The sequence below is a fragment of the Rhinatrema bivittatum genome, chromosome 5, assembly GCF_901001135.1.
Source record: "Rhinatrema bivittatum chromosome 5, aRhiBiv1.1, whole genome shotgun sequence".
In the NCBI taxonomy this organism is placed as follows: Eukaryota; Metazoa; Chordata; class Amphibia; order Gymnophiona; family Rhinatrematidae; genus Rhinatrema; species Rhinatrema bivittatum.
The window spans coordinates 236,470,542-236,495,854 of record NC_042619.1 but is presented as its reverse complement, the minus strand read 5'-3'; positions in this window follow the sequence as shown (position 1 = coordinate 236,495,854).

Below are 25,313 nucleotides of genomic sequence, written 5' to 3'. Positions count from 1 at the left end.
AAACCTCTTAATAACAGACAAGATCCCGCCCCCCTCCACCCAGTTTGAGTTTACTCTTACATCTGCGAATATGAGGGGTATGGTGCAGAGGCAGATTGGCCAGCACCATTTTAAATTTGGCATGGACATGACAGGAAGGATACATTCTCCCCCCTTCCCACCCAGCTAGCCTGCAAGAGCCTTCACTTTGCAGCTCTCACTACCTCTTCTCTCTTATTTTTCGTTTCACCCCCTCCTCATGAACTCCGCGGATCAGGCAAGTCCACTCTTATCTATGCCCATCTCTTCCACTTCTGATTCAGGGCTTGGTGCTTTCCACCTGGTTGCGCCATATGCTTGGAATAGACTTCCTGAGTTGGTGCGTCCTGCTCCCTCTCTGGTCTGTTGGGAATGCAGGATGGCAAGATTGGAACCAACAGCTCTAACCAATAGAAGACCTCTCCCAGCTGCCTGTGATCCCTTCCGTAATCTCCAACCACTAAAATAGCTCACTTCCATAGGACCAACATATGAATTCTCCCATTTAGATAAGTCAGTAGCTAGCTGAGCATTCAACATGAGCTGCAGGTACTAGGGAAAAGGGCAGTTCATAATAGATGCAGGGAATGGCAAGGGGGAATGATTAATAGTCATGTGTTTACATTGCATGCAACCTATTAGTTCAACAGTTTCTGTCACTTTCTGCATAATGTCCCTTGATGAAAAAATTCTTTATGAAGCTTTCGAAATTCAAACGTGCGCAAAATCCAAAACATCTTGCAAATTTTTTCAATCCAGCAAGGCTGAACTGAGCCCAATATAATTTATTTATTATAAATCGACACTTTTTGAATAGTGTTTTGTTTTCTACAGCTGCAAGCAGGTAGATAACAGAAAAGCAAATGGAGTTCTCACTTCCACTATCATGCACTATGGGGATGTGCTTTCATTTCATTTTCAAACAATAGCCAGTGGGGCAGAAGTGACTGGGGCATTTCTGTTGCCCCTTTCTTTAATGGAGACCCCCACAGAAAGGGAAGAGTGCTCCATGGTGGTGCTGGCAGGCTTAGGGGAAAGCTGCGATGGGATTTTGTATCTTCTTGGGGAAGGGTTGCTTGTTGACTTTCTGAAACAAAAGTCAACAGAAAACATTTTTTTTTTGGGTTTAGTTTTTAAACTAAATGAAACGCGCTTGTCTGGTCGTGTTTTTCAATTCCTTTAAAAAACAATTGCACACCCCCTAAAATCTATGTATCAGATTCTCAGTCTGAGGTTAGGAGAGCAGAGTCTTACCAGCCTAAACAGAATGCACTGGCGTAACCCACAAGGAGCAGGAATTATTACATCCCTAAAAAAAGTTTTGCTGGGCAGACTGAATAGGCCAGTTTGATCTTTTTCTGCCGTCATATACTACGTTACTATACATTGTTATGTTAAGAGACCCTGATATTCTGGTGATTAGAAAAGTGGCTTTCAAGGTGAGTCTGAAGCCTCAACCTGACAGGATGAAATTAAAATAGATTGGAGCTCTCTTTTTCCTGCTGCTGGAGACTTCCTTTTTTCCTGAATTTTAACATCCTCGCATACAAATGTGAAACAGATGTGCATTTGCAGCTGGACCAGACGTAGACGTTTCTTGGCAAAACATGAAAAAGTGCTGCTAAAATGTAAAAGGTTTGTGTTGCCCTTTTCCTTCTTGAAACACAGTGGCATGATAGATGTCAGCAGACGTAAAATACTGTTAAAATGTATGTTAGAAATGATGTCCGCTCAATGACTCTTATTCCTGATCTCACAGTCATCTCAAATCAGGCAGGTGGCGCCCAATACAATAGGGACTATTTCCGTATCTCTCTACCACATATTCTTGGACTCTGACTAACTACAAGAACAGTTACTTGGTACTGACACTTCTATTAGCAATGCCCTCCTTGTATTTTTCTCTTTTCCACAATCTCTGGTTTTCTTGCATCAAGCTTTCTATCAGTTGCAATTGGAACGTTCCAGGTGATCACAGCTTCTTCATTCTCTGCTGTTCTTTCAGGGTTGAGATCCCAGTGCTTTTCTGGTCCAGCAGTGTTATGTAGCACTGTGGATGGAAGACAGCACCAGGGGGCGCTCTCTGCACAGGACGAGATGTGTGCCCTTCAGTGAAATGTCCTTACCCTGAGCCTCGACCGGACCTGCACGCTTCCTTGAGGCCACCAACGCAATGGTGGTCTCTGAATGGTCCTACGACCATTCCAAGCCCTTTTGGACTGCTGCTAAGGAGCAGCGGCAAGCAGCAGGCTGGACAAAGGTCAAGGCGGATGAAGACATCGGACGTGGCAAGACAGACGAAGACTCAGGACGTTGCAGGGCAGACGAAGACTCAGGACGTGGCAGGGCAGACGAAGACTCAAGGCGTGGCAGGGCAGACGAAGACTCAGGGCGTGGCAATGCAGACGAAGACTCAGGGCGTGGCAATGCAGACGAAGACTCAAGGCATGGCAAGGTACGGACAGGCAAGGCAAGGCAGGACAAGGCAAGACAGGCATGACAAGGCAAGACTAAAACCAATGGTTAAAAGTCCAGAACCTCTAGGCAGACAATGCCCATTCTGGCGCTCTACTCAGCCCAGCCAGGCAGAGTTGCGGATCACACGAGAAGGCATAAGAGCCACGGAAATCCAAGGACAGGAATGGGCAGGCAACCCGGTCCCTCAGGTACCCTACACAGTCCAGCCGGACTGGTCGCAGACCACACTGCAGGACAGGGCCTTTCCAGGAAAAGACACATCAGGCAAGAACATCAAGGCAATGGACATCAAGACAGACTGACGAGGGAAGAGATGACTCCTCGGCACCATCTGATGGAAAGGCCCACCAGTGCCCTACACACCCCAGCCGAGGTGGTCGCGGACCACTGGCCACTACGCACCCTACCAGCCCAGCTGGGCTGGTCACGGACCACGAGGGATGGCTCAGGCGGAGCTGAAGACATCTGGGACAGGCGGACATCTAGACATCAGGAACATCAAGGAAATGCAGAGACCGGAACATGGAACAACGACGAAGACACAGGATCCCACAAGGAACAGAGTGCCTAGGAGGAGAAGCAGACGTGGAGTCCTAAGGAGGACTTACTACTTGCGAAGGCAAGGAAGGACTGACCCTGAGGAGCCTTTTGTAGGCTGAAGAGGAGGATCCAGGAAGTGACATCGTCCAGGACCCACTCCCTCACTGGCCATACAAGAAGTGCAGAGAGAGGCAACCCCGCACCTTAGGAAAGGCAGGAAGAGGAAGTTTGCAGGACCCTGGACAGCGGCCCTGCAGTCGCTGACACTGAAGAGGAGCTGAAGATAGGCCTCAGGGCAGGCCCCGGTGACACAGGCAGCTTCCTGCTGCTGAGGGTGAAAGAAGGATGGCTCCGGGCGACAAGCAAGCCCGGGGATGATGGGCCTTCTCCCCTCGAGGGAACAGAGGTAGGTTGATGGCCTCCAGGCCACATGGAATGCTGTAACACGGCTCCTGCCGCAAGGGGGAAATGCTGGCGGTCTCCAGACCATAAAAGAATGCTAGCGCGGCTCCTGCCGCAAGATAAGCAGGTCGGCGGCCTCCGGGCCATGCAGGAAGAAGTAGCGCGGCTCCTGCCACGAGTAGAACGTGTCGGTGGCCTCCTGGCCATAAGAGATATCACAGCGCAGCTCCGGCTGCGGGAGAGAGCCCTGGTGTGGCTCCTGCCGCACCGGCACAATGGCGGCCTCCTGCCGCTGCAGGGAACCCCGGCACAGCTCCTGCCATGCCAGTGACACATCGGGGGGTCAGGCCGGGCTGGCCAAAAAAGGTAAGAGCTCGCAACATGTTATAATGTTTACACATTTTCCAATGGCTGAGCCATGCCACCTGATTATGCTTTTCTGTATATAAGCCTTCTGACAGCAGCACATCAACCCCAGCGACAAAATGTGAAACTGTTTCCAGTGATCTTTTTACTGATTCTGTATCTATTTGTTTTACCATTTTTTTCTCTTATTCAGGCTGTGAGCCATTTTGCCAGTAGTCTACAGTCCTGTACTGCAATTATCAGTTTCTTATATTTAGGCTTAAGTTCACATCTCTGAGTCAGATCTTGATCTATTTGTGGGTGGGAGAGTGGATATTCTCACTCTAATTGTTTTTCCATTGTTTGCTGGTAGGACTCTTTATTCTTGTTTTACAAATTCTGTTGCCTCTTTCCACAAGTGTGCTGGTGAATTCTCTCATTCACACCTTCTGCTCTTCAAAATGGTTATCTATGTTTAAGGATAAAAAAGCATGAAGGGGTGATCCTGGAAATTACAGACCAGTGAGTCTGATGTCTCTGCCAGGCAAAATGGTAGAAACTATCATAAAGAACAAAATTATTGGACATCGATAAGCATAATTTAATGAGACAAAGCCAACATAGATTTAGCCAAGGGAAGTCTTGCCTCACCAATTTGCTACATTTTTTTTTGAGAGCACAACTAAACATGTGGCTAAAGGTGAGCGTTGATATAGTGTATCTGGATTTCCAGAAAGCATTTGACAAAGTCCCTCATGAGAGTCTTCTTAGGAAATTAGAAAGCATTGGGATAGGAGGCAGCATCCTATTGTGGATTGCCAACTGGTTAAAAGATAGAAAACAGAGTAGGGCTAAATGGTAAATTTTCCCAATGGAAAAAGGTGACTAGTGGAGTGCCCCAGGGATCTGTTCTGGGACTGATGCTTTTTAATATATTTATAAACAACCTGGAAATGGGAACAAGTGAGATGATCAAATTTGCTGATGACACAAAATTATTCAAAGTTGTCAAATCACAAGATGATTGTGAGAAATTGCAAGAGGACCTTGCAAAACTGGGAGACTGGGATAAAAATGGCAAATGAAATTTAATATAGACAAGTGCAAAGTAATGCATTGAGGGCCTGATTTTAAAAAGTATTTGTATGCTTAAAAATAGAATGCTAGGGATTATTAGGAAAGGAATGGAGAATAAACAGAGAATGTCATAATGCCTCTGTATTGCTCCATGGTGCAACCTCATCTTGAGTATTGTGTTCAGTTCTGGTCATCACATCTCAACAAACATATAACAGAATTAAAAAAGGTACAGAGAAGGGTGACCAAAATGATAAAGGGGATGGAACAATTCCCCTATGAGGAAAGGCTGAAGAGGTTAGGACTCTTCAGCTTGAAGAGACAGCTGTGGGGGGGGGGGGGGGGGGGGGGGAGATATGATAGAGGTCTATAAAATGAGTGGAATGGAACGAGTAATCGTTAATCAGTTGTTTACTCTTTTGAAAATTACAAAGACCAGGGGACACACAATGAATTTACTGGATAATACATTTCAAAGTAATAAGAGAAATTTTTTTTTACCCAACAGATAATTAAGCTCTGGAATTAATTGACAGAGGATGTGGTGAGAGCTATTAGTATAACTGTGTTTAAAAAAGGTTTGGACAGTTCCTAGAGGAAAAGTCCATTAACAATTATTAAGGGAGAGTTGCAGAAATCCACTGCTTATTCTTGGAATAAGCAACTTGGAATCTATCTACCCCTTGGGATCCTGCCAGGTACTTGTGACCTGAATTGGTCACTGTTGGAAACAAGATACTGGGCTTGATGGACCCTTGATCTGACCCAGTATGGAAGCCTTATGTTCTTATGAGACTGAATTTGCCCATTCACTTTCATTCTTTGGTACTGTTCGAGTATTTGGATCTATTGATAGCTGCTCTCTCTATAGAATCTGTCAGATCAATATTCAAAAAAGTGGCAAGTGAAGAAATTATCCAGTCATTTTTTTTTTCAATGTGTATTCCACTGATCCACAAATCTCAGTGGATGACAACATACATACATAAGAAAAAGACAGCCACGCCAAAATTATTCAATGGAAATCAAAACAAATCTAATACTAAAGACATAAATAAATTCCACATAAAAAATTAAAAAGGGATAACACGAAATACAAAAGAAAGGAATACAAAAAAGAGGAAGCATATAATATATCAGTGTTAAATGAACCAAACTGGACAAAAATGAAACCATTAAAACTGCTGACTGATTGCAAGATTGTAGAAACTCCTGCATGCATTCTGAATAAGCATCAAACAGGAAAGGCAAGAGGAAATCAGGTGAGATTTATGCAGTTTCCTGAATTGAAGCAAGGTCAACTTCAGCCTTAATCTCCTTGGATAAATCGTTCCATACCATAGGACTAGCCATACTAAAAATCTGCTGTCTGGATGCTACTCTTTGGCTAAAGTTAGCTCGATCACTTGTCCTGGATATTCAGCCAGATAAGTCCCCCGCTGTATATTCTCTCCTAAAGTGATCCGGGTATGCATATTTGGATAACTTTTAATCTAGCTGGCTATGTTTGAATATATCTGGCTAAGTTAAAAGTTACAATACAGACCAAAAATCAAGGTGTCCAGAACAATAATGTAATTCATATACGCCACATCTATTGAAGAAATTTATATATGTTGGACAGCTGCCGTCTGGATCTGCTAATCAGTCAGACCCACATTCGGCAAAGTCATATTAATTTATTTAATATGTTTTATAGATTTTTTTCATTTTACGAAAAATATTGCCTTGGGGAATAAAGAAGCCACACCGGGCTTTGATCACTTAGGTTAAGCAGTAAAAATCTAGTCACCAAAAATAATAGCTGTACTTAGCTTTAGCGGTAGAAATATAGTCCCGACGTGATCACGTTTCGGACCCAATGGGTCCTGCTTCAGGGGTCGGTGTCTAAATCCTCCAAAGTAGATGTGCAATATTAAGCAGTTATTTTATGGTTCTTTATACAACTGCGATGCTCAATGAGCCTTGTTCTTATTTTCCTCTTGGTTCGACCTACATAAACAAAGTCACAGGGACATTGTATAATGTAAATTACACTGTCAGTCTCACATGAAGTGGTGGCCCTCAATTTAATGGTAATATTGCGGTTGGGAGAGTGCCATAGTAAACCCACCATGGTTTGAGTGCAAAGATCACATTTGCCACAAGATTGATGTCCTCCTCCCTTTAAAGCAGGGGGGGCCGAGTCAAAGGCTGATTTAACTACCATGTCCCTGATATTATGTGCTCTAGAAAAGGCAAACCTAGGTACAGTATCAAAAACATGATGGAGCATTAACACATGCCAATGGGTTTTAATAATCCGGGCTCTCAAGAGAAACAATCCGGTATACCCGGTTTTATATACCCTGCCAAAAATTCACAAGAATTTACACTCTCCTCCTGGACGTCCGATTGTGGCAGGAAGAGGATCTATTTTAGAGCCCCTATCAGATTTTTTAGATTTTTTTCTAAAACCATTTGTGAAAGAGGCTTCCTCTTTTCTTCAAGATACATCACATACCCTGCGGTTACTTCAAGATCTCCCTGATTTACCGGAGCATTGCCTCTTGGTTACATTAGACATAACAGCGTTATATACTAATATCCCGCAGAGAGACGTTTTTGCCCTTCTTAAAAATATTTTTCAATCACGTCCACGTCCCCATAGGGTACCAACTGGTTTCTTGCTGAGTCTATTGGAACTTGTACTGTATAAGAATTTTTTCAAATTTGATGATAAATTTTATTTACAGACACAAGGAGTTGCGATGGGGGCCACTGTTGCCCCCGATATCGCAAATATTTATGTTGCTCAATTTGAGGAAACATGTTTGTACACATCCCAGTGGTACACCAAAATGGTTCTATGGAAGCGGTATATAGACGATGTCTTGTGTATTTGGTCGGCCTCAGAAGAAGAGCTGAAAATGTTTTTGCTTTGGTTGAACCAACAAAATTCACATTTACAATTTGTGGCCCAATACCATCAATGTAGAGCATCCTTTCTAGATATCAATCTCGTTCGGGAAGGTACCAGGATAGTTACTACATTGTATAGGAAGGACACAGACAAAAATCATTTTTTGAGATATACCAGCTATCATCCCAGAAGACTGAAGGATAGTCTTCCAGTATCGCAGTTTCTACGTCTTCGTAGAATTTGTTCCAGTACTGAGGAATTTCGTGTTCAAGCATTGGATTTAAAATCTAGATTTTCCCAGAAAGGGTATCCTCGTTCTGTTATTAACAAAGCATACAAACGGGCACTGTATGCCAACCGTGAATTGTTATTACAGTACAAGCAGTCATCAACATCTCAAGATTTAACATGTGTACTAAGATTTTCTGCTCATTCTAAAGATGTTGTACAGATTATTAAAACCCATTGGCATGTGTTAATGCTCCATCATGTTTTTGATACTGTACCTAGGTTTGCCTTTTCTAGAGCACAAAATATCAGGGACATGGTAGTTAAATCAGCCTTTGACTCGGCCCCCCCTGCTTTAAAGGGAGGAGGACATCAATCTTGTGGCAAATGTGATCTTTGCACTCAAACCATGGTGGGTTTACTATGGCACTCTCCCAACCGCAATATTACCATTAAATTGAGGGCCACCACTTCATGTGAGACTGACAGTGTAATTTACATTATACAATGTCCCTGTGACCTTGTTTATGTAGGTCGAACCAAGAGGAAAATAAGAACAAGGCTCACTGAGCATCGCAGTTGTATAAAGAACCATAAAATAACTGCTCCTTTGGTTCAACATTGTATGGCAGCCAAACATGAGTTTGTGGATTTAAAGTGGTCCATCATTGAAAAGGTATACCCTGGTATACGTGGGGGAGACATCCAACAACGTCTTAACTTACGTGAACAATATTGGATTTTCACTTTACAAACAGTTGATCCGGGGGGACTGAATGAAAAATTCAACTGGTATACTTTGACCTAGTGATTTTATTTGATATTATGGATGTTGTTCAGTTGTGTATGTGGTTACATTTTTGCTCCACTTTGCAGTTTTGAAAAACAGCACTTGGCTCCACGTCTACGGTTCAGAATCAATATGGTGTTTCTCTGCAGATTTTTACCCATGTGTTTCCGTGTCTATGATCTATGATTATAATGGTCAGTGTACCAGCGCCTATAGACTTTGTTTATGGCTAAATTACTAGAATTTGAATGACTTTCGATACTAGTTTACCTGTCAAAAGCTTTTTCTGCCGCCCGCTTGAGGATTTGATTGACAACTGCTGTTACGTCATATCCGGTGGATATGTTTAAATACCCTGCATCGCCGCCATTTGCATTAGCAGGTCCGAATGCGGACCGCCAAGGAATTACTTGACTGAAAACGCCGTCTTACTTGCCGCGTGGGATTAATATTGCACATCTACTTTGGAGGATTTAGACACCGACCCCTGAAGCAGGACCCATTGGGTCCGAAACGTGATCACGTCGGGACTATATTTCTACCGCTAAAGCTAAGTACAGCTATTATTTTTGGTGACTAGATTTTTACTGCTTAACCTAAGTGATCAAAGCCTGGTGTGGCTTCTTTATTCCCCAAGGCAATATTTTTCGTAAAATGAAAAAAAACTATAAAACATATTAAATAAATTAATGTGACTTTGCCGAATGTGGGTCTGACTGATTAGCAGATCCAGACGGCAGCTGTCCAACATATATAAATTTCTTCAATAGATGTGGCGTATATGAATTACATTATTGTTCTGGACACCTTGATTTTTGATCTGTATTGCTACTTTTGGGTTCCAGTTTTTTGGGCTGGTTGTGTTGTAAGTTAAAATGTATCCAGGTAAGTACACCTGGATAAGCTGTACATTAAGGGCCGGATTTTAAAAGGGTTACGCGCATAAGGCATGCGCAGCCTGTTCCCTCCGAGGCCACCCCCTTGCGCGCGCCGACCCTGGATTTTATAAGATACGCGCGGCTACACGCATATGTTATAAAATCCGGCGTACTTTTGTTCGCACCTGGTATGCGAACAAAAGTATGCGTGCGCGTAGATTTATAAAATCTACCCCTAACTGACTATATTCAAAATTTAGCCAACTAAGTGCTGGGAAAAAAATCCTTGCAGGCCTAAAGGCCTGATAACACCCACCCACCACTAAAGAATTAGAGCATTGCGCTTAACCTCCCCAGACCCCAAAAGATGTAAAATAGTTGTGGACCTATAAGCTCAAGGAAGTTCCCCATCCCGCCCCCCTCCCACTAAATTCAAGAAATCTGTGTTGCCTCTGGGCCCCCTTCTCATGCTCCCCCTAGTTCCCCACAACCCTGCCTCACCCAGGGCTCCCTAAAATCATACTGCTCGTGGCAACATCAGGCATTGCTTTGACAAATAATATACTAACATTGCTATTGTTGGGAATAGTTCAATTGTACTGCGCTTCCAGCGGCCCTGGGTCTTGTCAGAGGTGCCAGGTGGGATGGGAGTGTTTGCATCAGGGTTGCGGGGGTCATGGGGGAGGGGGCATGCAGGTCACACATTTCTTGAATTTGGGAAGAGGGGTCGGGGATCCTCCTGCCTGTTGCGCTGGAGGTGGACCCTTGGCCAGGTGCAGAATTGGTACAGCCCTCCAGTCGGACACAGAGAGCGCCTGCCACCAGAAGGCGGAGCACTGGAGAAGACAGAGGCCAGCTGGAGCTTCGCCAATAGCAACCCGGGGTTCCCTCAGGTTGAGCCCTTGGTTACCCAGGCTGCCTGGTCTTAGGTGGGCCTCGCAGGGTCTCCTAGAGAGAAAGTTCATGGGAGTGCCCACCACGAACAAGGGTGTGCGGTCGGTGTGCAAACGGGGAAGTCCAGAGGTCGCAGGAGGCCAGAAAAGAGTGTCTGAGTGTATGGAGAGGATCAAAGCCAGAGTATCAGTCCAGAATGGTCAGCCAAAGCAGGGTCAGTAACAGAGGTCAATCTGGGCGTAGTCAGGTCAGGCAAAGGTCAAGTTCCAGGCGGCGATCAAGAGTAGTTAGGTCAGGCAGAGGTCAAGTTCCAGGCAGCAATCAAGAGTAGTTGGAGTCCAGGCAGCGGTCAGGTCAGGCAGCAATCAAGAGTAGTTGGAGTTCAGGCAGAGGTCAGGTCAGGCAGCAATCAAGAGTAGTTGGAGTCCAGGCAGAGGTCAGGTCAGGCAGCAATCAAGAGTAGTTGGAGTTCAGGCAGAGGTCAGGTCAGGCAGCAATCAAGAGTAGTTGGAGTTCAGGCAGAGGTCAGGTCAGGCAGCAATCAAGAGTAGTCAGAGAACAGCAAAGGTCAGTACCGTGAGATCAGTCTGAAGGGTACTACCAATAATGGAGAGACGAAGGAACAGGAGACACTGGAACAGGAGACACAGGAGATGCTGGAACAAAGGAACCGGAACAGGAGACACAGGAGCAAGACACTGGAATGCAGGAAGGCAAACTAGAGACACCAGAGTGTACGACCCGATTGCCAAGGCACCGTTCAGGGGAACGGGCCTTCCTTTTTATAGAGGGAAGGCCTCACTCTGGGAGCTCCACTGTGAGGCCGGCGTTGGAGATGGTGAGCGGGGGAGCCGGGGACGCCTCGAACTCACTGCAGCGGCAGAGGGACTGAGCCCGGAGCTGGTAGACGGATGGGAGACGTGAGCGGGACCGGCCAGGGAGCGGACGCGGCCAGGAAGCGCAACACTGCCTCTGTAAAGAACTGAGTTATTTGCAGTGTGTCTAGGTTTTTTGTAGATTGATGTATATTTATTTATTTTAAATTCTTATATTCTGCATCTTCCAAGCTAAGCGTTCAGTGTGGATTACAAATAAAACAATCACAAAGACATTAAAAGAAATCATAAAATGACAGCCATAAAATACAATCAATAAACAGACAAATACAATCAAACAACAATAGTCTTCATCCAAATGGCTCCCTAAAAGGAATAGCCTTGACCTGCTTGCTAAATATAGTGGCCTCAATATTCAGAGTTATCCAACTATATAAGTTAGCTGGATAAGACTTGTCTTGTAGAATATGGAGGCAAAGAAGACACTTGAGGCAGCTTTCATCGCAGGCAGCAAAAAGGACTGGAGCACGCTTTGGCGCTCTCCTTTATTGTACATTCATACAAAGGCAGATGATGTGTCATTACATGATTGGCTACTTTCCCCATAGCAACAGACGAGTCCCTACACTATTGGCTTTGGCTCAGGGGGTGTGCACGGATCATTTCATTGGCTGCTGAAATCTATACCTCCTGACTTTGTCCTGCCTCTGACTAGGGAACACCCAGCCCTACTTTCAGGCTATCAGGAATAATTATAAGCCAGAGAAATACATGAAGTCAGGTATCCTCTCCTTGGCAGAGACTTAAGCACAAGTGATGCTTTTATTCAGGCAAAGGTCAGGGAGAAGGGAAGTTAAGTGTTTAAACCCTGAAATGGCTTGCTGGCAAGTGCATATTTCCCACATCTCACCCTTTCTGTTTTTGTTTAGGAAGCTCAATAAAGCTTTAGACCCTTACTGAAATCTGTTATGTCTTGGTATGGGCTGGAAATAGGGGAAGGGGGATTATGGAGAGAAGAAAGCTGATTCGACGTGGTGTGCCAGCTGCCGATGAGCTCCTGAATCTCCATATCACCCAGAGCTGGTGCAGGTGGTGTGCCAACGCTGCATGGCTCAGGATTCCCTATTAGGCATCTTACAAGACATCTTTGTATCCGGGCTGAGAGCAAGGTTTCAATATGGATATGAGGTTTGGGTATGCACTGAATACAGCATCACAGGCAAATAATTAAGATAATTACAGTAATTATAATATAAATCACCCCTTTGAGACCAGAAATAGCAGGGAGCCAGGACCATAGCCAGTCCCATGGAGAAGTTGGTATTCTGTCTGAAAATGGTGCATCAGCAACCATGGTTTCTATCTGCTCTATGGTATGTGTGAGGTTTGCTTTATAGTCTGATATGTACACACACAGCAATGAGATCCAATTAATGCACAAACACCACCCTTTAAGGCTAAAATGGTTTCTAAGGTATAGCTGTTCTGTAATGCTACTTCTCTAATCTGAGAGACTTTTGTTGTAAGTAGTTTTAATGCATGGACTGTCTGATTAAATAGGGCAGTCGTCCAGTTAGCTAGGATGTGTAAGTCTCTGTAATTCATAGCTGTTCCCATTGGAGGAAACAGGCTTCTAGCTACCTGAGTTTCTGTATACTTTTCTATGGGATTATTTATCGCCTCCCTTTTGTTACGGAGCCTTGCTTTGGGTAAATTTTTGATTGCATAGTATGAGGGGAGGATGTAGCCTAAAGTGCATCTGTCTCTCCATCTTGGGGAAATGTACATATATGCTCTACGCCCACATAACATCCATATGTTTCCTAACAGATTAGTGGACATGTCATTGGTTATCATTTGGGCTATATAACTACAAAAGGTAAATCCCTCGTCCCCGCTATACTTTCTGCATCTGCTTGGGTCTCCCACTGCACATCCTGAAATCTGCCAATTGCATACATATGTGGTATAATTATGTAAGTGTTCAGTGATTAATACAAAGGTTCGGTTACAATATGGATATTTCCCACCTGAATTCCCTTCCCATCCCCTGTATCATAGTCCCAACAAAGAGCGGCAGTCTCTTGAATACGGCTACCAATGTGTAGTATGGTATTATTAACTGGAGAGTTAATGAAAACCTCTCTGTAAAGGATAATTAGTCCATACTGTAAGGTTAAATGGTACAGCATGCATCAGTAGTTCTCCGCAGGCTTGGGTTGGCATGTGTGTGCAGATCTAACAGTCTGTTCGATTCAACAGGTGTGAAAAGTTCTGTGCAAATTGTTAATGAGTTGGCATTCAGGCAAGAAAAGGCGGCTAATAAGTTCTCTGGAGTTTTCTCAAGGCCTTGCTGTTCTAAGAGTTGTGCAGTTTGTTTGGATAGGGCCTTGATCTGTCCCCAGGTCATGTGGTGCTGCTTTTTGCAAGGAGTCCGGTCTCTGTCCTTCTGAGGGCTGTGGAGGCTCAGGGAGAAGTTGGGGATCGGGTCCTGTAGACCTGGACACCTTTCCATCTTTCCACGGCTTGATACCTGTGGAAGCAAGCAGAGAAACATATCCTCGTTCCCCATTTTAAGGGAACGGGACCGTACCAGACATTAAATATTCTATACAAAACTGATGGCTGTGGGTGACTAACCCTAGTCCCATAATGATTACTCATGGCTGTGTTCTTAAATTTGATATGTTTGGATGATTTAAAGTGATTTAAAACAATACTTTGTTCTTGTTCAGCCAGTCCTTCTTAGGGGGAAATCCAGGGGCAATCCCTCCTTTTTCTTTTTGTTTGGTCCAGAGCTCTTAAGGGTATGATTGGCTCTCTCCACAATGGCTTGCCCTGTGGTGTTGTAGGGGATGCCAAATAAGTATTTAATGTTCAATTATTGACAAAATTCATGCAAAGGAATGGCTGCAGTAAATAGAGCCATTATCAGTTTTCCGAACAGAGGGTAACCCCATTATCAAGAAAGTTTTTATGCAGTGATCAATTTTCATTCAGTAAAATAGCAGAAATGTAAATTAGTCATTTAAAGGAAAAGTCATTTGCTGTAAGCTGAATCACAAACAAGTATTTCAGACATGACATTAAACATATGTTACACAAGACTGACATATATTCATATTCATGCATCCTGCAAATATTCATTTACACAAAACTGACACATATTCATATTCATTATGCATTTACACAAAACTGACACATTCATATTCATTCTGCAAATATTCATTCATAGTCTTCTTGGCATCAAGACAGACAACAGATAACACATAATTTGAGCTAAAAATCTTATCAAAAAGTTATCAAAAACAAAATTAGATCAAGGATCAAAAGTCAAAAGTCAAAAGGTGTTAGAAAAATGTTAAAATAAACTGCAAAGTGTTCACCTTCACATCTCCTCATGGCAGGAAGGCTGTAAATCTGGAAAATATCAAAAACTGGCATACAGCAAAAAATTACTAAGATAAGGATTAAAGTGAGCTTTTTACTTTTTTAACCTTGAAGAAATCAATTCCATTATTCAATTTAATAAAATCAATTTGAATTTGCAAGAAAAGGCTTGGGAGGGATTGCTTTATATGTAGCAACCTCTGTCAGTAAAAATTTTAAGGTTCAGAATTCTATATAAATTTTGTGAAAAAGAAAATATAACTGAAGTGTCCTTAAGACATGAGGCCCGCAGATCTGAAAAATAAAAACTAGTATACAACAGAATTATTAAAACAATAATATAATATAACCGGTAGAATAGCATAGCGCCTCCTAGTGGAGACCCCATCATTACTTTATAGATTGCAACTATTGTTCCAGGTTGCAATCAATAATACTCTGAGCTTACTTTCAATGTGGAATATCAGAATAGAATTTAATTATTAATTTACCTTTGTCCTGAAAGGGAGAATCACAGTAAAAATATAAGTTCTGTACGCTAGCAATTCAAACTATAAACTTAAATCTCAGAGAAATGGAGTCATTTTAAATGTGAGCCAAATTAATTTTGCAAGAAGTGAACATCTCACATGAAATCCACACAGCAATTGTTCAAATTTCAGTACAGTTTTAACATAAGGTTCTGAATACACTTTGTGGGGGAAAATACTCTCAAAGTATGCAGATTTTTTGTAACTGAATTCAAAGACTAATAGAAACCATTTTTTCCAAATCTGTACTGTTTGTTAAGAGAAACCATTTTTTTTTTCAAATCTGTACTGTTTGTTAAGAGAAACCATTTTTTTTTCATAGTGATATTTTCTTTGCTTGTAACGCAGGAGTCTAATTAAATCCTTTTTTTCATATTGATATTTTCTTTGCTTGTAACGCAGGAGTGCAGCTGCTTGGCCCAAGGTCTTATACGCTGATTTCTTTGAAGACCTGGGGGCATAGCCACTGCTCATGGCGTTCCGGGCTGCATTCAACTCTATTGCTGCCACACCTAGTTCTTTAATCCCTTTTGTAATAGGAGAGGCTTGAATCCCTTTCAATAATTCCTCTCTTGTGAGATTTCCATGTTCTAGGTGAAATCCCATGCTGACCGCGGCACATAAATTGTTACCGGGAGCAGTGGTTTGAGATGGTAATTTACCTGGACAAATTGATGATGCAGAATCAATGACTGTCTCAGGCAATGGCAAATGGGGGTACAGGGAGTGGTTGGTGGGGGAAGGGGGTTGCAGGCAAGATGGAGGAAGGCTAGTTTTTCTGACCTCAGTGTTTTCAGTTTCCTGGGGCCTTTTCTCTGAGGTGGACGCAGAGGAAGCCACAGGAGCCATGTGAGTGTGTGTCCCCAGATGTTCTGTTTCATTTTCTGTCCCCCTTTGTTCATGGTTCTTTTCTGTGATGGGGAAGGCTTGAAGTCCTTCCAACAATTCTTTTTCTGTAAGGTTTTCTTTCTGCTGAAATTCAATGCTAATCGCCCCACCCAGGCCAGGTTGTGGCTCAATTGTTCTCAAGGACTGCTTTTCTAAAGAGGTGTGAATGGGCTTGGGTGTGGGTATGGAGAGCTGATACAAAGAATTTGCTGTCTCTGAGGGAGACTGAGCATAAGATGGGGGAAGGGTATTCTGATTGAGTCTGCCTGCTTCTAAAAGCACATGGTTTGAAACTGCTGTCTTTAAACTTTTTTTTTCTATGTGTTCGATGGCCTCTGTACATTTTTGCCAGATTAATCTTTGCTTTATGGGAGCTCTGGGAGCCGTATGAAGACAATTGCCGATTGAAATCCATTCCTGGGTATTTAGAGTTCCCGCCTCCATTGAATACCAAGGGCAATGGCAAGCTATTTCACTTATTAATTTTTCTAAGTCCCCCAGGCTGACTTGCGCTATTTTTCTTCTGGTGATGAAATAATGATTATTGATGATTTGCTGCAGCTCCCTGGCATGTAGCCTCTGCTGTACAGTCAAATCATTGCCCATGCTCACGAGTGTGGGGAACAAACTTGCTGAGAAATACTTTAAAAATTACTAAGAAGTACTTTTTAAAAAAATATTACAATTGCAAATCTGTTGAACGGTACGTACCTTAAGCTATGACCAGCCGAAATAAGCATGGAGTTTATCATCACTGTCGGGCTCACCAGATGTAGAGTATGGAGGCAAAGAAGACACTTGAGGCAGCTTTCATCGCAGGCAGCAAAAAGGACTGGAGCACGCTTTGGCGCTCTCCTTTATTGTACATTCATACAAAGGCAGATGATGTGTCATTACATGATTGGCTACTTTCCCCATAGCAACAGACGAGTCCCTACACTATTGGCTTTGGCTCAGGGGGTGTGCATGGATCATTTCATTGGCTGCTGAAATCTATACCTCCTGACTTTGTCCTGCCTCTGACTAGGGAACACCCAGCCCTACTTTCAGGCTATCAGGAATAATTATAAGCCAGAGAAATACATGAAGTCAGGTATCCTCTCCTTGGCAGAGACTTAAGCACAAGTGATGCTTTTATTCAGGCAAAGGTCAGGGAGAAGGGAAGTTAAGTGTTTAAACCCTGAAATGGCTTGCTGGCAAGCGCATATTTCCCACATTGTCTGGCTAAATTACATGGGATATTCAGCAGCACGGCTATCCTGCTGAATACTCTCAAAGTTGGTGCTACTTAGCTAGGTAAGTTTTATCCGCTCTATGGCAGGTCTAACTTATCCAATTAACCTAACTGGATAAGTCCAAATATCGGCACTTATCTGGCTAAGTTATTCAGCTAAGTAGAGCTGCCTTGTTTTGCCCATTGCCTTCCCACTGGCTATCCAGTTATTTACTTAGCTGGATAAGTGGCTTATCCAGCTAAATGCTGGCCGCTGAACATAACTGGATATTCAGCAGCTGCCACTTAGCCAGATAAATCTCTATTTATCCAGCTAAGTAGCTTTGAATATTAGCCTCCTTTATATTATCAATTCCCTCCTTAAGCTGTATTGGCAGTGCATTCCACAAAACTGGTGGTTCTTATAATCACGATTAATGGGCACCAAAAGCAACCATTGGCCAGGCAGATGGTAAGGAATGAGCAGCGGTATACCATTGCATTTTAACTTTGAACTAGACAAGCACGTTCAACATTGAATCATTTGTGTGCTACTGCTAACATTTTGAACCTAGACCCGTACCTTACTGGGAGACAATGCGACTCCTGCATTACCGGCTTTATATGGTCACTCCGCGATGACCCCCTAAGTCGTCGGGCGGCAGCATGTTGTACTAGCTGAAGCAAATGCAACAGTTTTTCGGGAAGATCGGCGCAGAGGCTGCTACAAGAAACAAGATGTCCTATAAAACTAGGGATTGGAGCACGGTGCCGAACATTTCTGCTGGCAATAAAAATTTTCTTGGTTTTCAACATCTTTAATTTATAAGAAGCTGCCTTAGCCAAATGGCGAACATGTGGGCGCAAAGTCAGCTGTGAGTCTCAAAGAACATCCATCCTTCTCAACTCAGAAAGTATAGACAAAGATGCGCCTTCAAAACGTACCCCCCCCCCCCCCCCCCCCACACTGCAACCTGGTTTTCAATACATTCAAGGACAACCAATATACACGCCAGCCAATTGTTTTTTTATATTGGACATGCATTTTTGAAAAAACAACTCAGGAAAACAACCATTAGCAGCACATGGGTGGGATAAACAGTTGTATATCATCAGCATAGATGAAATAGGTAAGTTCTAATGCCTTAAGAAGTTTACCCAAAGGAGAAAGGAATCAGTTAAAAAGAGTAGAAGACAGCGCTCAGCCAGAAATTTCAGCCATAGAAGTTGCTTGCAGCAGCTGATTTTGCTACTTCAAATGCTGTTTCTTTTACCGAACATATTTTGCTTCCTCGAGCCAGATACAGCACGTCTGCTTCCCAGAAGGCAAAGAACTAAGAAATACAATTTGGGTACGTTTTAGACTGTTTCTTGCTTTGCAAAAAAATGGTTTTGGACAGAACGTCAGTCAGAAAACCCCTGCTGATGCTTTCTGTATTATTTTTAGAGTAAACACATTTTGCGCTGCCTAAACATATTTATCTGCTTTGATGTGAGGAAAGCTCAGTTTTCCATTTGTGACTCTCTTGCAACAAAAAAAGGTTAACCCAGGCGGCTGGCTAATTACAGGAGGCTTACACTGTTTAGGTCAGTGTGTGCCCTCTCTTTCCTCTCCCGCCTCAACGTACTCACTGCAGAAGTACGGCTGAGCTGGGTGCAGACTGATCCGGAGAGTTCAACTCTGTTAGATTTAATTGTCCTAATAGATCCATAGAGCTACGGGTTCCAGTTGACTTCACGTCAAAAGGAACAGGCTGAACTGGTGCTGGCTGCACCCCCATCGCTCCTATAGACTCTTGATTCGAATATTTTGAAGAAAAGCAGAACTAAATTTCCATTGATGCAATCAGGTAGAGCAAGGACTTACTCCATGTATCCTTGGCAATGGGGAACCGTTTGCTTTCCCCTTCAGTGAAATGGAAACAGGAGCACAGGTGTCATTGTCATTGGGACTTGCATGTAACTCTTTGTTCCTACCAGTGAGATTATTCCAGTTAGAAAAGCATTCTCCTTCACGCTATTAATACAGGGCTGATTATTTGGCTCTCCTGGAGCCCAGTAGAATGATGTTGGCAACCAGAACTCAGGAAGGAGGCTGAGTGATAGTTTATCAATCTGGGAGGAATTGTCTAACACAAGAGGGGAAGATGACAGGGGAACCATAAGAGGGGGAAGCACTTCTTTTTGATGCTGCACTAGTCAGCTTGCTTCTTTGGCTGGATAAATGCCAGCACTTCAGTGCCAAAATCCCAGAAATCAGAAGGGCTGTAGAGTGCAGACGTGAGGCCATGGTTTTGCAGGAAAGGGACACTGCTGGGTGTGGCCAGAGACAGTCCTGAGGCAGGAACATCATGGACTGAGCCCACAGAGAGAAAAGGAAGTAGATAGATGGGGAAACAGGAAGGATAACTTTCAAACAACTATGCGTGGTGACACATATATGCGCGTATATGGCCGCGACAAGATGTACACAAGTATTTCATAACCCATGCATACCACATATGCACATTTTATAAAATAGCATATCTCTACCCCACAACATGTGCACGTATCTATGCTGTGCATAGAAACTACATACATCAAAGCATTGAATGCGCATTTACAAGTATATTTTAAAAGCCCGCTGCACGTAAAAAAACAGGGGTTACGAATGTGGCCGGGCTCTGTGCACACCGCGCATTTTACAAAGGGCCCTGCCACATGTGTAACCCCTGTTATGCGCCGAAGTACCGGGCCGAAAGAAAGGGGTGGGCCGGGAGGCATGGTCTGGGCGAAGAGGGGCAGGGCGGGGCAGCAGGGCGGGACAGTGTCATTCGACGCTGTCTGGGGAAGTGTGCGCCGGCAGCCCACAGGCATGTGGAATCTACTGCTGTTCCAGAAGAGCAGCAAGGTAAAAAATTTAGGTAGGGGAGAAGGGGTCGGGGAGGAGAGGGGAAGAGGTAGGAAGGGTAAGGTTAGGGATAGGAAAGTTCCCTCCCAGTCTGCACGGCCATTGGATTTTATAACATGCGTGCGCATGTTATAAAATCGCTGCGTCCATGTGCGCGCGCCGTCCATGTGCGCGCGCCGGGAACCGCGCCGGGAACCGCGCCGGGAACCGCGAGCACAAGGACACATGCACACGCGGGTCTTAAAATCGACCCCATATTTCCTACCTATTTTAAAAACGTACGCACATATATTTTGTGCGCAAAAGTAAAGTAGGACTTCCTTGCATAAGTTGGCCAATTTCAAAACATGCCCGCGTAAATGAAATTAACTAGTTTACCAATTAGTCCACCAGTTCGCCCAGCCCTTCTCCAGGTCATCGAGACCTTCCTGGTTTTTCAGCCTGAATTTCCCCCCTGTTCACGCAGACCTCCTACCCTTGCAGGGCTACCAATAAACCTGTTTAATATCACTAATGCCAAATAATTAGCAGGTGCAAAATATACGAGTAGGTTGGCAAATGTACGTGTATATTTGCTCCTGCCCTGGAGTGCCCCAGACTGACCAATTTTTTACATACAAATATGTGTGAGCAAAAGTGAAAATATGCATGTATTTTCATCTTTAATAAAATTGAGAATATGGGGCGGATTTTCAGAGCCCTGCTCGCGTAAATCCGCCCAAAACCGGGCGGATTTACGCGAGCAGGGCCCTGCGCGCCGGTGAGCCTATTTTACATAGGCTCACCGGCGCGCGCAGAACCCCGGGATTCGCGTAAGTCCCGGGGTTTTCGGAGTGGGCGTGTCGGGAGGCGTGTCGGGGGCGGGGCCGGAGCGTGCGGCGTTGCGGGGGCGTGTCGGCAGCGTTTTGGGGGCGGGTACGGGGGCGTGGCTACGGCCCGGGGGCGTGGCCGCGCCCTCCGTACCCGCCCCCAGGTCGCGGCCCGGCGCGCAGGAGGCCCGCTGGCGCGCGGGGATTTACGCCTCCCTCCGGGAGGCGTAAATCCCCCGACAAAGGTAGGATGGGGGTTTAGACAGGGCCGGGCGGGTGGGTTAGGTAGGGGAAGGGAGGGGAAGGTGAGGGGAGGGCAAAGGAAAGTTCCCTTCTAGGCCGCTCCGATTTCGGAGCGGCCTAGGAGGGAACGGGGGTAGGCTGCGCGGCTCGGCGCACGCAGGCTATACGAAATCGATAGCCTTGCGCGCGCCGATCCAGGATTTTAGCCGATACGCGCGACTACGCGCGTATCTACTAAAATCCAGCGTACTTTTGTTTGCGCCTGGAGCGCAAACAAAAGTAGGCTGTTCGCGCTCGTCTGAAAATCTACCCCTATGTGAATAGAGGCTATTTACGCACATAAAGTTTTGAAAATTCATCCCAAAGGCTATAGCTAGCTGCCAAGGTCTGCAGCTGGCATGCAGGCCAACACAGTTGTTTCAGGGCCACAGATGTAAACATGTAGACCCTTCCATGGGGCAGAGGGCAGAGGAGTTGAGCCTAATAGATTATGAAAGTAAGGCACTTTGCGTGTTGAATCTTGGGAAGAGCCCCGAGTAGGATTAAGAAGAGAAGATGTTACATCAGGGTCAGCCTGAGTGGAGATAAGACAAGCTGGAAGGGCTGGTGATAGCATGTGAATCTTGCAGAAGAACTTTCAGATCAACAAGAGGATCTAATCAAATAGATAATAAAACCCTGTGAGCTGTCATGAAAAAGCCCTGGGGTGATCACGGGTACTGGTTGCTGTGAGTGAGGACTGGAACTTAGCCCAGTGGAAGGATGAAAAAACAGTACCATAGTAAAATATAGTAATATAGTATTGTCGGCAGAAAATGACCAAATGGTCCATCCAGTCTGTCCAGCAAGTTTCTTGTGTTAGTAACTGTCTCTCTAAGCAGGTTACCCCCATGTGTCTGTTAAGGGTAGTAACTGCCGCTCCATTCAGATTACCCCCATGCCTTATGTTAAGGATAGTAATACTTACAATCAAAACCAAGCAACTGTCAAACCCATAACAAAATTACTGCTAGCAACATTTTTACATGGTGAGCAGCCTTCCTGATAATTCAGACAATGCTGCTTGAACGTGCTTTGCTTTTGGACTTGGCCATAGAAGCAGTCCTGTGCTTTATCCCTAATGTCAGCGTATCAGTATTCCGGACCATAAAAGTCCGTGCCCAGCAATGGCTGTCTTCAGAAGCCAATACCCTGGGAAAACCCTCTTTGAAACTTTTTGTGACAAGGCTGATACCTTGAGAGGAGTTACTTCCACATTGTATGGGTTACTTAATTCCCAATAAATATTAGGGATTTATTTCTGATTCAGGGGATCCAAGGAGTCCCCTGAATCAGAATGGGATCTCTCTTTTATATATATGAATAAATGCGCCATCTCTGCCACATTGACAGAAAACGGTTACAAGGTCTTACTTGGGCGGTATCTTACGCCAGAGAGACTGCAGAAGATGTACCTTCAAGTGGATAGCGAAAGCTGAAAGGGTGGTGGAGAACTGGGATCTTTTTATCTTATATGGTGGACATCTAGCCTAATACTGAATTTCTGGAAGCTTATCACTTCTTGGATATCTGATGTTATAGGAGTGAAGGAAATGCTCAATCCAAAGTATATTTTATTGAATATTCCTGTTGCAGAAATTGATGGGTTCTGGCAGAAGTTATGTCAGCAGATATTCTTAGCCGCGAAATGTGAGATAACTGTATCCTGGAGGAGACTTACTATGACTATAGTTCTTACTCGCTTGCACAAGCGTTATTGTTTAAGTAAGATTTCAACTCCCTTATGTGACCCGGTGGGAAAGGCACAATGAGTATGAGGTGATCAGTTGCTATACTATGATTTAGTTGTTGCTTGGTAACTAAATGAAGAGGGAATGGACATGTATGTCTCTGTTTCTATTATTTTTCTTTTATCATTGCATATCTGACTATTGTCTGTGCTACTATTTTTGCTTCTATAGTTTCTCTTCTTTGGGATGAAAGCTTCTGTAGGGACGGGGTAGGTGTTTGCACTAAGTAGGAGCGGGGATGGGCTTTTTAAATGGAAAATATGATGTTATGATTCTGTTTTAACTGTTGTATATGTTTTTGTTGTTATTGACCTTTGCTAATCACAATAAAAACTTAAATTGAAAAAAAAAAAGAATCCAAAAGTCTTTCCCCTGCCTGCCATCAAAGCGGAGAGCAATGTTGCAGTTGAGTCAAAAGCATCAAGACTAATTGGCTAAGGGTCGTAATCCCCATGTTTCTGTTACGGGTACTAACTGCTGCTCCATGCAGGTTTCCCCCATGCACCCTTTTCTTCATTATCGTTCACAAGCCTTTTCCCATGCCCTTTTGAATTTGTTTACTGTTTTCATCCTCACCACATCTTCTGGTAAGGGTATTCCATGCATCCCTCTCCATGAAAAAATATTTCCTTATGTTGGTTCTTAGTCTTCCCTCTTAGCGTTTCATTTCATGACCCCTAGTTCTACTATTTCCTTTCCAATGGAAAAGGTTCAAAGTTTGTGCATCATTAAAACTATTCAGGTATCTGAAGGTCTGTATCATATCTCCCTGCACCTCCTCTCCTCCAGGGTATACATATTCAGATCCTTCAGCATCTCCTCATAAATCCTCTGATACAAACCCAACATCATTTTGGTTGCCATTCTTTGGACTGCCTCCATCCTGTCTCTATCCTTTTTGAAATACAGGCTCCAGTACTGAACACAATATATGTGAGGCCTCACCAAGGCCCTGTACAAGGGCATCACCACCTTCTTTTTCTTACCTGGTATTCTCTCTCTATGCAGCCCAGCATTCTTCTAGCTTTAGCTATCGCCTTGCCACATTGCTTTGCTGTTTTCAGATCACCAGATACTATCATCCCAAGATCCCTCTCTCAGTCTGTGCACATTCGTTTTTCACCCCCATCACATATAGCTCTTTTGGATTGCCACACCCCAGATGCATGACTCTGCACTTCTTGGCATTGAATCCCAGCTGCCAAATCTTCGACCACTCTTCAAGCTTTCTTAAATCACTTTTCATTCTCTTTACTCCTTTCAGGCATGCTATTCTGTTGCAGATCTTAATATCATTCACAAATAGGCAAACTTTACCTTCTGTCCCTTCTGCAATGTTACTCACAAAGATATTGAACAGAACCGGTTCCAAAACCAATCCCTGTGGCACTCCACTTAACACCATTCTTTCTTCAGAGTAGGTTCCATTTACCATTACACGCTGTCTCCTATCAGTTAACCAGTTTGCAATCCACACCACTACCTTGGCACTCACTCCCAAGCTTATTTTATTCACGAGTCTCCTATATGGGAATGTATCAAAAGCTTTGCTGAAATCTAAGTAAATCAAATCTAGTGCTCTTCCTTGATCCAATTCTCTATTCACCTAATCAAAAAAATCAATCAGATATGCCTGATGGGACCTTCCCCTGGTGAATCCATGCTGTCTCGGTTCCAGCAACCCACCGGATTGTAGATAGTTCGCTATCTTTTCCTTCAGCAGATTCTCCATTAATTTTTCCATCACTGAGGTGAGGCTAACCAGCCTGTACTTTTCAGCCTCCTCTTTGCTCCACTCTTGTGAAGCGGAACCACTACCACCACTCTCCTCCAATCTCACGGCACCACTTCCATTTTCAGGGATCTATTGAACAGGTCTGAATTCCCTCAATATCCTGGGATGTACCTCATCCGGCCCCATGGCTTTGTCCACTTTCAGTTCTTCTAGTCTTCCCATACATTTTCTTCTGTAAATGGAGTTTCATCTACTCCACTCCCATCTATATTCTTGTCAACCAGCAACGATCCTTCTCCAGCAGGGGCGGATTGGCCTATCGGGGAATCAGGTATCCCCTGGTGGACCGGTTGCTCTAGTCACGTGGTCTGCCGAGCGCGGCCGTGACAGAGCCGCACTCGGCAGACCACGTGGTATCTCCTGGGCCGGCCTGAGCG